Genomic DNA, 13,809 nt, shown 5'->3' with positions numbered 1-13,809 from the left:
ACTTAGAAGTATTTCCTGGCCAAGCGCGACTCAGTATGAGTGCCGTTGTAACTTCCACCGTAATTTCTTGATCTTCGTGTAAATCAGCTCGGAAAATTGGTGCTCTGCGCAGAAAGTCATGCCGTACGTACTTTGAAGTTTTAGGTTAGCTGATCTGGCGACTTGATATTGCCTCAAACCGCCTTGTTGTTGTAGGGCTAAAATTAGCCCAGTGGTCTAGCATTTCCCTACGGAATCCAGTGGCATTTTAGAAAAACGCACACGTCACAAAACGGACTCAGATCGCGTAAGAATAGATAAAAATTGCAGGAAGTTTTGTGCCCAGAAATAATTTTAGATTGCTAAATATACACTTATATTATTCAATTTGATTGGGCTTGACTTGTGTCTGCTTGCATCCTTGGAAATGAATTCATCCAGCCAGCGGAGGCCGCAGAGCTTTTGAAACATTGGTCGTGTTTTTATTTTAAACTTCTTTGGTAAGACATGAGCGAGTCCGCTGCCTGGATGGAGAGCTGCACCTGCCGGGCCGGTAGGTGTGTGGGGTTGGATGGACGGGCTGCCTCCCTACTTGCTCCGCATCGCGTCACGTCTCCTCACGGCTGTTTCTTCTGGGAAATGCACGAGCTGGCGTCTTGGGTCCCCGGTTTGTGGGCTGCTTTCGCTTTTCCGGGTTTGCGGTGTTGAAACGGAGAGCCGGTTGGAGCATCTTCTCTAGGGAAAGTCGTTTCCATGCTGTGGCGTTTCCAGGGGAAAGGGTGTGTCACTCTGGGCGGGTGACCTGTCCAGCCCGCTCTCATATTCTGGGGAACCTGCCCAGAGTTTTCTGACCTTGAGCTCCCTTCTCAGAGCCCCGCCCTCTGCCGCCCCAGGGCACAGGTCCAGTGGCCTGCAGCGGGGGGGGGGGGGGGGGGGGGGGGGGTATGGGGGGAGGGAGGGGGGCTGAGCCTCTGTGGAGAGAGGCGGGAGGAGGCTCACTCCTGCTGTGGTCCTGGAGGCTTCTAGAGACAGACCCACCCTGTGCCTTCAGCACTTTGCGTTGACTGCCCTCGTCTCTGCTACGGCAAAGCCCTTCCTTTTAAAAAAGGTTGATACGGCGGCAGGCAGCTTCCCCTCGGAAGTTGTGGTTCAGGGAGAGCAAGCATCACCTCCAGTCTCCACAATACCTTTCCATGCTCCCAGCCCACCACCGCGTAGCGACTAAGCCATCGTGAGCGTTTCCTCTCTCCCCGCACCTGAAAACCATTACTTTCTTTTCTGGCTCTGTGCATTTCAAGCTCCTGGGCCGTGCAGTTAGCGAGCATTTGTGCTCTCACGACCGGCTAATCCCACTTAGCACACCGCCTCTGCTGTTCAACTGTGCAGTAACCTTTTTGAAGGCTGAATAATAGCCCATCCTTATGAATACACTGGTCACGGCATTTGTACGTGTATCGCTTGACGGACACTTGTTTGGCATCTGAGTTTCAACTCTTGTCAGAAATCCTGCTATGGACATTGGTGGGCAAATCCTTCTTCAAGATCCCGCCTTCCACCCTCTTCCTTACACACCCAGAAGTGAACACGCTGGCTCAGGCTTCCCGTGTGGAGAGATCATCACAGTTTCCACCGTGCCCTGTAGCGTCCCTGAGATCCTCTCACTTCCCTGGGGCATTTACCTTAGCGGACCTTCCCAGCAACTCCTCACACTCTGGCTCCCCCATCTCTCCCAGCCGGAGGCGCTGTGCCGTCTCTGCTCCCGAAAGGTCCCCTGGGCCCCTCCGTGTCCGCTGCCGCCTCTTCCCTCCCTCCGAGGAGGTGAAGCCCACCTCCTGCCCTCCTCCTCCTCCTCCTCCGCCCGGGCCGCCATCTTCTCAGTTGCTCCACCGGGGCGGTGTTGCTCTCGCCTGTCAGTCATGTCGACAGACCGGCGCTCTGGGCCAGGGGCTTGGCCCTGGGGAGCTGTAGTTGTTCTGTTCCTTGTGCAGCTTCCCACCTAGGATGCCTGTCTCGTGGGAAGGCGCCTCAAGCAGAGAGGGATGTTTCACCAAGACGTCGTGAACCGGACGGGAAGGGAGCCTGCGGGTGGGAAGGGATCCTGCGGACGGGGCTGCTCCGACGTGCTCGGAGGAGGCGCTCCGGTGATGGCTCCGCCCGGTGTCCGTGCTCCGCGATTCCTAGGTTGGCACGCGGGATTGTGGGTGGTGGGGACTCTGCGGTCATGATTACCAGAGGCAGCGGCGTGTGCAGTCACGTCACAGATGTGGCCCTGGACGGCCTATCCCCCGCTCAACCTATTCGTATGCGATGGTTCTCACTGGGGCTGAGAAGGCAGAATTTTCTGTGGAAGAGAACTTCCACTCTAGGCCCCGGTAATAAATGGATTCTAGTTCGTCAGGCATGTGTCTGTGTGTATATGTAATATTACATATGTCTGTGTAACATGTAAGTCAAGTGTTTTGTGTACGTGTGAGTTTGTGTCGCATGTGTGTATTTGTACCCTCATGTGTGCTTGTGAGTCCCTGTGGGCTGCGAGCCGGTGTGGGTGACGTGGGTTACGTGTATGTACATGTGTTGCTTGTGCATTTGAGCATGCTCTTTTCTGTATCTGTGCATGCATGTGTTTGTTGCTTATATGAAGCTGAAAAATAGTTCATGCAAACTGTGTACCTATACTCATGTCATATATTCTGGACTTTTCTGTTCTAGTCTCAGTCCATCTACTTTAGATTAAATCTTTCACTTAAAAAAATCCATGGCTTGATACCACTCTTGGGCACTTACCCAAAACATTACAAGTGAAGATGTGGTGTAGACATTTTCATTCGCCGTAGCTAAGTCATGGAAATAACTCATAGGCCCTTCCGTGGATGAGTGGATCAAGAACATGTGAGATACTCGTGCGTGTACATCCGTGTGCACGCGCGCACACCCCCCCCCACATACATCACAAAATGGAATATTGTTCATCCGTTATGAAGAATAGTATGCTATTTGCAGGGACCTGGAAAAAAATCAAATTGAGTAAAGCAAGACAGGCTCAGAGAGACAAAGGTGCATATTTTCCTCCTATGTGGAAGTTAGGTATAAAACATCAACATATATGAGACCGCATCCAAGGCCATATGTGTATATTCAAGGTCAAGCTGACTGCACTGTGGTGTGCACCGGGGTACATCCCCGCCACATAACCTTGTCGCACCATCACCAGGCAGCTTAACCAAACGAGCGTCACAGAGCTCAAGTGTGTGTGTGCGTGTGTGTGTGTGTAGGAACTGAGAGAGGAATGCTGGGTAAGGACCGTTGTGATCCGGAACTGGGAGACTTCACGGTTCAGGCGGGGTTGGATAGATCCGAGAGGAGAGCGATGGGAGGGTGGCGCTGATCATTCAAAGCGACACGCTGAGTTGAAGCCCCCTTTGCACAACTATTCCAAGGTGGTACATTTAAAAAATAAAAAGTCTCGCTGACCGGCACGTCGTCTCTGGAGTGGCTAATGAATGGCTCTCGGCTGCGTCTGCGAACCCGCGTCCTTTGTCACTCTTCGGGCTCTTCCCGACTCTGCTGTGTGGTAGGAAAAGACCATCCTTGGTCTTCCTCGCTTCCCCAGTGCCTGGCCAGGCCCAGCCCCGGCACTCAGGCCTGAGGACGGGCCCGGGCTGGGGGTTCACGGGGGCCCCTGAGCTGAGGCTGGTTCGTCTTTGTTCCGGGGCCCCTCCTGGGGCAGCCCATCCTGCCTCTCGGTTCCCGCCATGGCGTGGTGCCGCTTGCATCTGGCCTCTGGACGCAAGCTGTGTTATAAATAAGCTGCTCCGTAATCCCCGTCAGTGCGCTGGATGGTGCGCTTTGCCCTCTAATCCAAATTTCCCTGGAAATAATGCTCAGACTTGAATTGAACTGTCTAACTTGCCTTATGTCATGCTAAGATTCTTAGGGGGAGATTTGACTATTTTTTTGTCCTTTTTTTTTTTTTTTAAAGCTAGCATCTAGAGTCCACACTGCTTTTTGCCTATTTACCAGTGTAGGATTTTATGGTCCTCAGGAAAAATTGACCAGATATACCAGGGGTGATGACAAGGAAGGATCTGCTAAGACCACCCTGCCCCCCACCCCCCACCCCCAGCTTGATCCTGTGCTGAGCTCTGCTTTCAGCAGGACCTCGTCCCAGCCCCATTCCAGCCCCCTCTACTCCCCTCCTGCTCCTCCCCTCCAGCCCTCTACCTGCCCCCCGGCCTTGCGTATCTTCTTCATTTGGAATGGAAGCCAAGAGTCACTGTTTCATCACCTTACTCCTCAGAGGACACCCTGGCCTTTCACCTTTGAAGTTGCATGCTGCGCTCTCAGTTGGGGCCACCTTCCTATCTACGTCTCCACCATCTCCATCTCCATGGTCTCCGTCATCTCCTTTCCATCTTCATCAATCTCTATAGTCTCCCGGTGCAGGTGGAACACTGGTTCTGGGATCTGAAAGATTCCCAAATCCATAGATACTCGCTCCCTTATGTAAAATGGCGCAGTGGCTGGATAGGACCCATGCATACACTCCTAGCTGCGCTAAATCATCTGTCAACTATAACACCTCATGTGCCCTAGGCTTTTCTAGTGTGAAATGCTATGTGTTACCAGGCCATATTCTTTAGGGGATGAAAGTGAGAGAGAAAAGTCTATATATTGCTCATAGAGACACTCCCCCCCTCCATTTTCTGTCTATTTCTCTATGTCCACTAGTAGTTTTGAAGAATGTGTTTTGTAAGACTTCCTATTTGTGTGTATATATGTGTGTGTGTTTATGTGTATAGATGTGATGTGTGGATAGGTGTGTATGTTTGGGTCTGCATAAGTCCGTGAATGTGTGCACACGTCTGTATGTGTGTGTCGCCTCATTCTCGTGTTCCCGCTTGCGTCGCCGACTGTATCTCGGTGCACTCACGCGGCTCCCTGTTTCATTTCCATCTCAGCACGTTTCTCCCCGTCCATGGCTGGTTCCTGTCACGGCAGAGCCCTTGCTCCATCTGGTGAGCTCGGGGCATTCCGGCTTGCGGGCTCGCGAGTCCCGTGAAAGTCATGCCCAGGCTCTCAGGACTCGCTCCTCGATGACGCATGGCTGCCTTCCGTCTGGTCCTGGGGTTAAGTGAGGTTGGGACCTGGTTTCCTGTCAGCGTTCCATCTGTGTTTCCGGAACCTTCTATCCTGCCCGGGGGTGAGCCTGTACTTCCCTTGTGCTTCGTGTACACGGGACGTGAATGTTTGCATGGCGGCTCTCCAGGTCGCGTCTCCGTGCGAGAGACGGACCGGTGGAATGAGAGCCTCCGACGGCTTGGGAGCGGCCGCAGGGCAGGCCTTCTGGAGCGTTCTCTTGACACAAAAGCCGAGGGAGGGTCCAGAGTCAAGGAGTTGCGGGGCTGACCCACCTGGAGGTTGTTTTTGTGGAAATAACAAAGGCAAACGTGGAATCTGCCCCGGCCTTCCCCGGCTTGCGGGCAGCCATTGGCTGGCCGCGGAGGTGGCTGTCCTGTCTCGGCCTCATCTGCGTGTGGTGGCCACAGCGCGCCTGCATCGTCTTCTCGCCTGACACCCGGGGCCCTGTGGACCAGAACCTTCTCGGGCCTCGGTGTGCTCACGGTTGTGCGGAACCCGTGTCTGAGTCTGAGCGGCGGCTCTGCAGCTTCCTTCCTCGCACAGCCTGGAGTCGCTGGCCCCTGGCCACCCCTTGAGTGGGTTGCTGGCCTCCGCCGGCCTGGGGCACATGGGGTGCCCCCCCCCCCCCGCCAGGGGACAGTGCGGGCTCTGGGTGGTGAGGCCTTCAGGGCGAAGGGCCCCCAGCTGCCCGGCGTCCGAGCCTGTTTTCATGTGCAGAGTTGGCCCCGTGTGCACGTGACTCTGCTTAGCCCAGGTGGTTTCTGCTCAGGATCCCGTCCATGGCTTCCTCTCCCCGCCCCTGCCCTTGGCCTTGCTTAGCTCTTGCTCTCCCCAGTGCCCTTCCTGCGTGTGGACCCTGACCCCTGCCATCGTGCAAGGTGCTGTCCAGCCCTTTCCCCGCCCTCCCCCACGGCCAGGAGTCACTCGGTGTCCCGTGAGCGGGACTGGCTCGCCCCGATAAGCTTCGGCTTAGCGGCTCAGCATCCGCTCGTTGGGACACTCACTCACCTCCTAGCGTGTCACCTCCCGTGTGCCCGCCCCCCGTCTCCTTCCTGCAAGTACAGCAGGAAGCGGATACGGTGGGCGCAGGACTGCAGGTGGACGCCCGCCACGCAGCGCCCACTCCCGTAAATGCATCACTGTCCGGTCGTGGTCCGTGACAGGGAAACAGCAGGCGTCGCTCTTAGTGGACTGTCGTCAGCCATTTGAGAAAAAGTAAGGGTTGGGATGACAGGGCTTGTCGGGGGATCAGGAATAACGTTCCAGGAGGATTTCAAGGTTGAGTGAGATTTCGAAAGGGCAGAATGGAGAATGTGCCGGCAGAGGCTGCAGACAGGGAGGTATTTGTTACCTTCAAGAGTTTGGCTGGGCGTGGTGGTGCAGACCTGTCGTCCCAGCCATCTGCGACCAGAGGGAAGATCATGATAAGTTCGAAGCCCCCTTGGTGAAGCTAGCAAGACCATCTCAAAATACGATTCCAAAGGGCTTAGGATGTAGCTCAGTGGTGTGGCACTTGCCGGACGTGAACGAGGCTTTCGGCTCCGTATCTGATATCGTGAACGGGAGATAGGACATGAGCATCCATGGTTGGAAGTGGCAGGCGGCTGTCTGGAAAGCGGGTGCTCTGGCGGCCGGCCACTGGGGTTCGGGCAGCTGCAGACCCGGCGGTGCTGGATGCACAGTTACATAACGACCCGGATTCCCGTATGGTCTGGGGAGGATTTGCCTGCTGCTTCTGTCCTAAGGATTGCACTGTGTGAAATAATCCTAATCCGCTCGATCTGTGCGGCTCTCCATCACCAGAGCCCCGGGAAGCGTGGCGTCTCCCGGGACACTCCCTCCCTTGCCAGAGTGAGTGGCTGCCCAGAGCAGGAACGACAAAAGCTTTTCCAGAGCGGCGGGCAGAGGACTCAGCGGTGCACGGCTTGTGCGTCGAGCGCTCGCTCAGTGGTTGGTGGGAACATCTCCCCCCCGTGTCTTCCTCTGGCTGTATTCTGGGGTCTTCCGAGGTCTGGCTCTGGGGCAGATCCCCGTACCAGACCTGGCGTTCCCAGGCCCGCGGAGGCTCGAGGGCCTGCCGCTCTGCAAGCGATGTCTCTGCACACTCTGCTGCAGGCACCTATCTGCCGACCCACCGACTATCCCAAGGTTTTGCACCACTGGGACCCGTTGTGATTGCACATTGCCTAATTCTCAGATAAACCGTAAATACAAGGCAAGAGCGTGCCCGTTTGTGGATGAGATGAGTTGGTATCGCGAAGATGCCAATTCCTCTCAACATGGTCCACAGACTCAGTGCAGCTTCAGTCAGAATCTCAGCGTGTGACTTTGTGAATATCGACGATGTGGTCCTGAAGTTTATACGGAAACACTCAAAGACCTAGAAAACCCAGCCCCGGTGTTAAAGGGAAACAACAAATGCGGATGGACTGGCACTGCCGATGTCAAGTCTTGTTAGAAAGCTAGACCCAACTCAGATTTGCCTCCGCAGGAAGGAATTTTGTCTATTTCTCTCCACCGGCGAGAGTTGAGGCCGCCGGAGGGCAGAAACTTTCATTCCCTTTCTAGTTTAATAATCCAGAGGATGCAGAAGGGGTGTCAGTCCTCAGAAGGAACCTCGTCCTGTAAGCAAAGGGTTAGCCCTGTGGAGGAACAGGCAGTGAGGTTGAATGCCCAGGTGGAGGTTTCTTCTGAACCCCCCTTGGGATGGAGAGCAAGGGCCAGAGCGGGTGGCAGGAGCCAGGGGGACATTTGCAAATGCAGCCGAAGCCAGGGCACATTTGTGACTTTGGGAGATGGCTTTGGCCACGCGTTGTTGGGCCTGTCTGCCCGGCTGGTGGAAAGGGAGCGCTCAGCTAGCATTGGGGCTCAGCTGCCTCGCAAGTGGCCTGAGCGCCCGGGCCTGGGAGGGCTCTGGCCCCTCAAACATCCAAGGAGGAGTTTGTGGGAAAGCATGTGCGCTAGTGGTGGAACATTAACAAGTAGGAAAAAGAAAAATAGGCAGTAGTTCTGTTATTGTGAGATTGAGTACTTAGAGAATTTCAGCTAGCTGGCTTGCGGAACTTAAGGGTAGAATAAATGATTTGTCTCTACCGGTTGATGAAGTATGGGCTTGGGGTGAACTTTTACTTCTTTATCTCTCCCAGGCCATTCACCTTGCAATATCAGAGATGGAGGAGTCCCAACCTGAGTGTTTTCTGGAGTTTATCCAGGAACAGGGGCCTTGGGAGGGAGGATCTGCCTCGCGTCTCCTGTTCTCCATTTCCTTTTCCAGGACTTCACCCTGGTCGGATATTAAATGTGTGCATCATTCTGGCTGTATTTAGAATCTGTTACCAGGCAGTAGCGTTTTCATGAGAAGCCAGGCAGTATTGTTCGCCATGAACTGTGGCCATGACACTTTTATCATTCAAATAGAATTATTTTTCCCTTGAGAAATTCTGTACTCAATATGCTGCATTGAATTAGAGAAGAGGTAAAGGAAACAGCTGTAAAGGTGTATTTCATTAAAACAAAACCCACTTTCTTCTTGCCAGTAGAACCTTTAGTGTTGGACCGTACATATAAGCGACATTTTTCGTACAATTCTGAGAAATATGTGTTCTGACACTATTATGTGTGTTTCCCAATAAAGAGTAAAAGCAGAAGTGCTGTGTGGTAGTGAGCAAACACATACCTGAGTAAATCAACTTACAAGAAAGTTCCATTTGAGAAGGGCAAATGAGAGGAAGGAAGGAAGGAAGGAGGGAGGGAGGGAAGAAGGAAGGAAGGAGGGAGGAAGGGAGGGAGGGAGGGAGGGGGGAAGGAAGGAAGGAAAGAAAGAAAGAGAAAGAAAGAAAGAAAGAAGCTGTTAGGAAGATAGGGATAAAAAGTGGTGGACATAACGGATGACAAATCACTTATTTCTCATCATGGTACTTCTTGCTCCTATAGTGTCAGGCTCCTGCTCAAATGCTTCTTCCCATAAATCTGAGTTCCTGCTCCATCACTTCTTCCCACAATGCCCTGGCTTCCTGCTCAACCAATGAAAGGAGACAGGGTCCCTGGCCCATGCCCAAGCCATTACACCATCAGCGCAAAGACCTGGAGAGGAGGTCTGGGAGGAGCCCCATACTGTAATAACCACCTCCAAAAGGACTCCTTTGGACTCTTCTTTGGGGACCCTCCCTGGAAAAATGTCTACCTGCTTTCTCCCATGGCTTTCCTTTCCTTTTCAAATTAACTTACTCTGTTACCTTAAAAAAGACAAAGGAAACGTTCCTGTTGGCTCATGGCTGGGGCCTGTGTGGAGGTAGCACTTGGGAACAAAAGCACATGGCAGAGCAGAACCACTCCCCTCATACCCGGGAATCCAGGGAGAAGGGCTAGGGCTTCCTTTGAAGGGCACACCCCAGTGAACTGGTGACCCCCCTGCGCCCCCCCCCCACCCCGGTTCACCTCTTGAGGCTTTCTTAGCTAGTCCTTTTGAGAGCACTGAGATCCACACTGCAGAAGGCTGTTCCGGAGAAATTCATTGGGCACCAAGCTCATTCACCAGTATTATTTTGTGTTGTATATATGACATGTATGCTGTGTTGCCTATGCCTTCTTTTTGAGGCTTGCCGCTTCCAATCATCTCTGGGAGGCAGGTGATTCTGGAAATTGCTCTGCTGTGGCACTCGGTCGGCCCCGGGGGCCTCCTCCGGGGCCCTGGGCCATTGCTGTGGAAGCAAGGGAGAACTGGTGGTTTGCAGCGAGGCGCGTGATTCACTCCTGGAGATTTCCTGTCCGGTCGTGTCCAGCCTGTGTGCCGTGGCTCACGTCGGTGGTAGCTCTGTGTCCGTGTGGTGAGCGGGGGCAGGGACCATCTTCTCTTTGTGCTTCCTTGCCACCACTGGACTCACCACAGAGTCTCGAGCCACAAGAACCTTACGAGGATTGCATTTCAATGACACTTCCCTTTCTTTATCGGCTGCTTCAGAAAGACAGGCAACTAATGAAAAGTGAAGTGCCATAAAATAACACGGGGCATCTCCACCGAGGGACTACCGCTGGCACCGTGGTTTGGATCATTGAGGCTCCATGTCCTTGATCAAAAAACACCTAGCACTGCTCTCTGCACCGTTGCTGTACGGCGTGCATGGGCCGGTTGTCATGTGACCAGAGGCTCTTGCTGCTACAAAGAATCTCCAAAGTTTGCTCAAATTAGTGTCCAACCAGTTGCTGACAAATGAAGAGCTGCCCGACAGCAAGAGACCATGAAAAGCACAACCAAAATGATCAACAAGGATACGCTATAATATGGAGGGGCCGGAAAGCAAGGTCATGCTGTGAACTTTCTGGGCGCCTTGAACTCAGAGCAGCATGTCTCCTGGGGCCAAGGGGCAGGTCACCGCAGGTGTGCAGGGGGCATTACCATACTACCTCGGGCTCAGGGGCCTTTGCAGACCCTCATTTTCCCTTCCTCCAGCCCGGGTAGATCAACCTTGTTGGACGTGCTCCAGTTGTACCAGGAACTCACCACTAGGCCTGACCTATACCTCATTCACCGCCCCCCTCCCCCCCCACTGACCAATGGGCTTTGTGGTCCTATCCAGGGCCTCCTCCTTCCTCCCTTCCTCCTCCTCTCCCTTCCTCCTTCTCTTCCTCCCTTCCTCCTTCTTCCCTCCCTCCCTTGGTGGCCCCTCCCATCGATCCCGTTTGGACTCAGGACTATGTGCCATGTCTCCAGCGCTTCTTTCCACTTTCCCGCTTGGAGTTTTCTTGGTAAATCTGCAGACCTCCTTGGACAGAGGCAGGCAGACACCAGGAGCCTGTGTGTCCACGTGGAGTCGGGGCCGATGCCCTGTGGGAGATGATGCCTGAAAGAAGAAGTTACGGTAACGTCAACATCTGCATGGCCCGTCTCCTTGAAGCTTATTAAATAATGACTCAGAAAGCGGCGGGAAATGTTTGTGTTCTACCTCCACGCAAGACATTGAACTCTCCCTGGGTGTTGTAAGGTTTAGCTTTTTGAGGTGTGTGCACCGTTAGCACGTAGTGAAAGATAATGGGCACTGACCGGGGTCACTGGACTTTATAACGCTCACGTGGGGCCAGCCGTGGGCATCCGCGGGCCAGAGGCCATAAGGATCCGACAGAGGAAGACGGGGAATTGCGTCTGCAGGAGATTTCTGGAAGCCAGGTATTTGACCTGGAGGACAGATGGCAGATGGGGTGGCGCGTCGTTTGCCGTCCACGTGAGAGACTGCTGGCCAGGCGGGGATCCAAAGAGAAGGGCAGGTGGACTGTGGCCACCGGAGAAAGCTTGGCGGATGGACGGCGCTGAGCTTTGAGGGGCGGGTGGGACTTGGACCAGGTGGGGAGGGGTGGAAGGATGCGGGGTGAAAGGAGAAGGCGGCAGGAGCGGCTTGGTTCGGGGGACCGTTCGGGAGTGGAGGGACCCGGGTCCCCCGCCCCGGCCCAGGGCTCAGAGGCGGCGTGTGACTGTGTGCTGCCAGCCCGACGGCTGTCTCTCTGTCTCTCAGATCCCCGGCTGCCGCGCCGAGATCTGACGTGCGAGTTTATTTTCTAATTACATTTTCAGAAGAGGTCAAGGCCTCCCAGGGAAGATGTCGGGGCGAGGGGAGGGGGCCTCCTCGCGGCATGCAGAGCGCACGAGCTCGTGAAGGTTTCTGTCTTTTGAATTCTCTACCATTACTTTTATTTTCGCCATGGGATAGCTTTTTTTTTTTTTTCATAAATAAAATATGTTTTTAATTTAAAGAGAGGCTCGAGCGGAGCCGTGCCCGTCCGCTTCCGGAATCTCGTGGCTCTCATGTTGACCCTCGTCTCGGTGTGCGTGGCCTCTGACCCCCCCCCCCCCCCCAGGACTGTTGACCGTCCTTGCCCGGCCGCTGCCCCGGGGACTCGCAGAAGAATGCCATCTTCCGTTCGTTCTGGGCACCTCCACCCACGGGAGAGCGGGTGAAGGGACCGAGGAGCCTTCGTGGGTGCAGAAAATGGTGGCCACTCATCCAGCTGTGTTTCCGTCTTGCCCAGAGGACGTGCCCCGTGCAGTCATGTGCACAGTGCGGGATGCCCCTGGGTGCCAGGCTCCGGCTGGTGAGCTGTCCGTCCATCCCCAGCCTGGCCAGGTGGGAGGCGAGCTCGCAACTACCAAGCCCTCCCTTCCACATCACCGGTCTCCATGGCCTCCATCTCCACAGGGGGGGAAGAGCACTGGGGGAGGGGCACCGGGCAAACCCCTTCCCTCTGTGTTATCATCCTGGAAGTGAGGTGGGGGAGGCTGTGCCCCCCCTCCCCCGCCCCCAAAGTGAGAAAGTTGTGTTCTCTTCCTCTTGTCAGTCTTCAGATCAGGTCTGGCGTGACATGGCTGTCCTGCCTGCTGCGGGGGGGGGGGGGGGTGGTGGTGGGGGGGGGGGTGGTGGTGGTGGTTGTTGTTCTGTGGAGAACCTTTTCATCCTTTTACTTCCCGTCCTTTCTGTGCTTGTATTTAAGGACAGCTTTATCGTTGTGTTTAGAATCCACAGTGGGACAACCTTGCGCTTTCATCTGAAGAACTTAATCCTGTACTTTTGAAGGGGGTACTTGTACCGGGACTTGAACTTAGGGCCGCAGGCTCCCTAGGCAGGAACTCTTCCTGCTGAGCCAGTCTGGGTTTTTCTCCTTGTTATTTTTAGGTGAGACTGCTCTCCACATGGGCACGATCCACCTGTGCCAGACTTTCTTGAAGCAAGGTTAATGGGCACGCCAGTCCCTGCATCCAGCTCTTCCTTGACAAGTGTGTGTGTGTGTGTGTGTGTGTGTGTGTGTGTGTGTGTATTTCTTTCTTTTCTGCCTATGCTGGCTTTGAACCTGGATAATCTCAGCCTCCCAAGCAGCTACAATGAGAGACCTCGGTTACCAGCCTGGCTATTCTTTCCTTTTTGTTAGTAATCCTTCTATCAACGGAGCTGAATGTAGGTGGAGGCCCAAGGCGTAGACACTGACATGCACACCCCGGCCCTGGGTAGCACAGTCACCGGCCACACCCCTACCAAAGCAAGCGCCCTTTCCGGCTCCTGGGCGGCAGGCTCACTGGTGGCCGGGGCCATTTCTTCTGTCTTCTCGTGGAATCCATTGGTTCCATCCTATGGTAACTTTACACACCACTGACTTCTTATTTTTCTGTAGAAGACAAAGGGAACCGTTCTGAGATTCCCTCTGCATTTGTACTCTGGGGGGTGCTTTCTCCAGAAGCAGAGTAGTCACCTCAAAAGTAGTTGAGCAAGCCTCAAAGGAAGGACAAAATGCTTGCGCTTTGCCTGCGTTGGGAAGGAATCCCTTTCAAGTGCGCATGGAGCTAGATTAAAAAAAAAAATCAGTCCTTGGTGAAATGCTGGAGCCTGTCTCCGGGAATTGTGGTGCCTTTGTATTGTAAACTCATCTTAGTTCCCAAAATTAGCAAGCCATTTGAAGTCTGCTCTCGCATTTTTTTTTCTTTTGACACCAATGTTAAGTTCACTGGAGCAGAGTCTCATTCACGCCCCGCTTATTCATAATTTAGGATAATTAATGTCGTGGTTGGGCTCCCATTCACCTCTGCCAGCTTGGAACAGGAGACTCCTCCAGACAGACGCGAACCGTTAGTGGGATGAAGTCACCTGCCGAGAGAGTACGGTGTTCCGGGCCGCGTGGCACAGGTCTGAGGACCACGCCATGGCCTCCCCC

The 13,809-nt window shown here is 54.2% G+C and overlaps 1 protein-coding gene across 3 annotated transcripts in view; it reads left to right on the top strand.

The window, feature by feature from the left end:
* Dock1 (dedicator of cytokinesis 1) overlaps positions 1-13,809 on the top strand; it is a 407,862-nt gene that overhangs the window by 106,601 nt on the left and 287,452 nt on the right. The window lies entirely within an intron of this gene.

The sequence above is a fragment of the Perognathus longimembris genome, chromosome 2, assembly GCF_023159225.1.
Source record: "Perognathus longimembris pacificus isolate PPM17 chromosome 2, ASM2315922v1, whole genome shotgun sequence".
NCBI lineage: Eukaryota > Metazoa > Chordata > Mammalia > Rodentia > Heteromyidae > Perognathus > Perognathus longimembris.
This window is presented reverse-complemented; position numbering and strand designations above follow the sequence as displayed.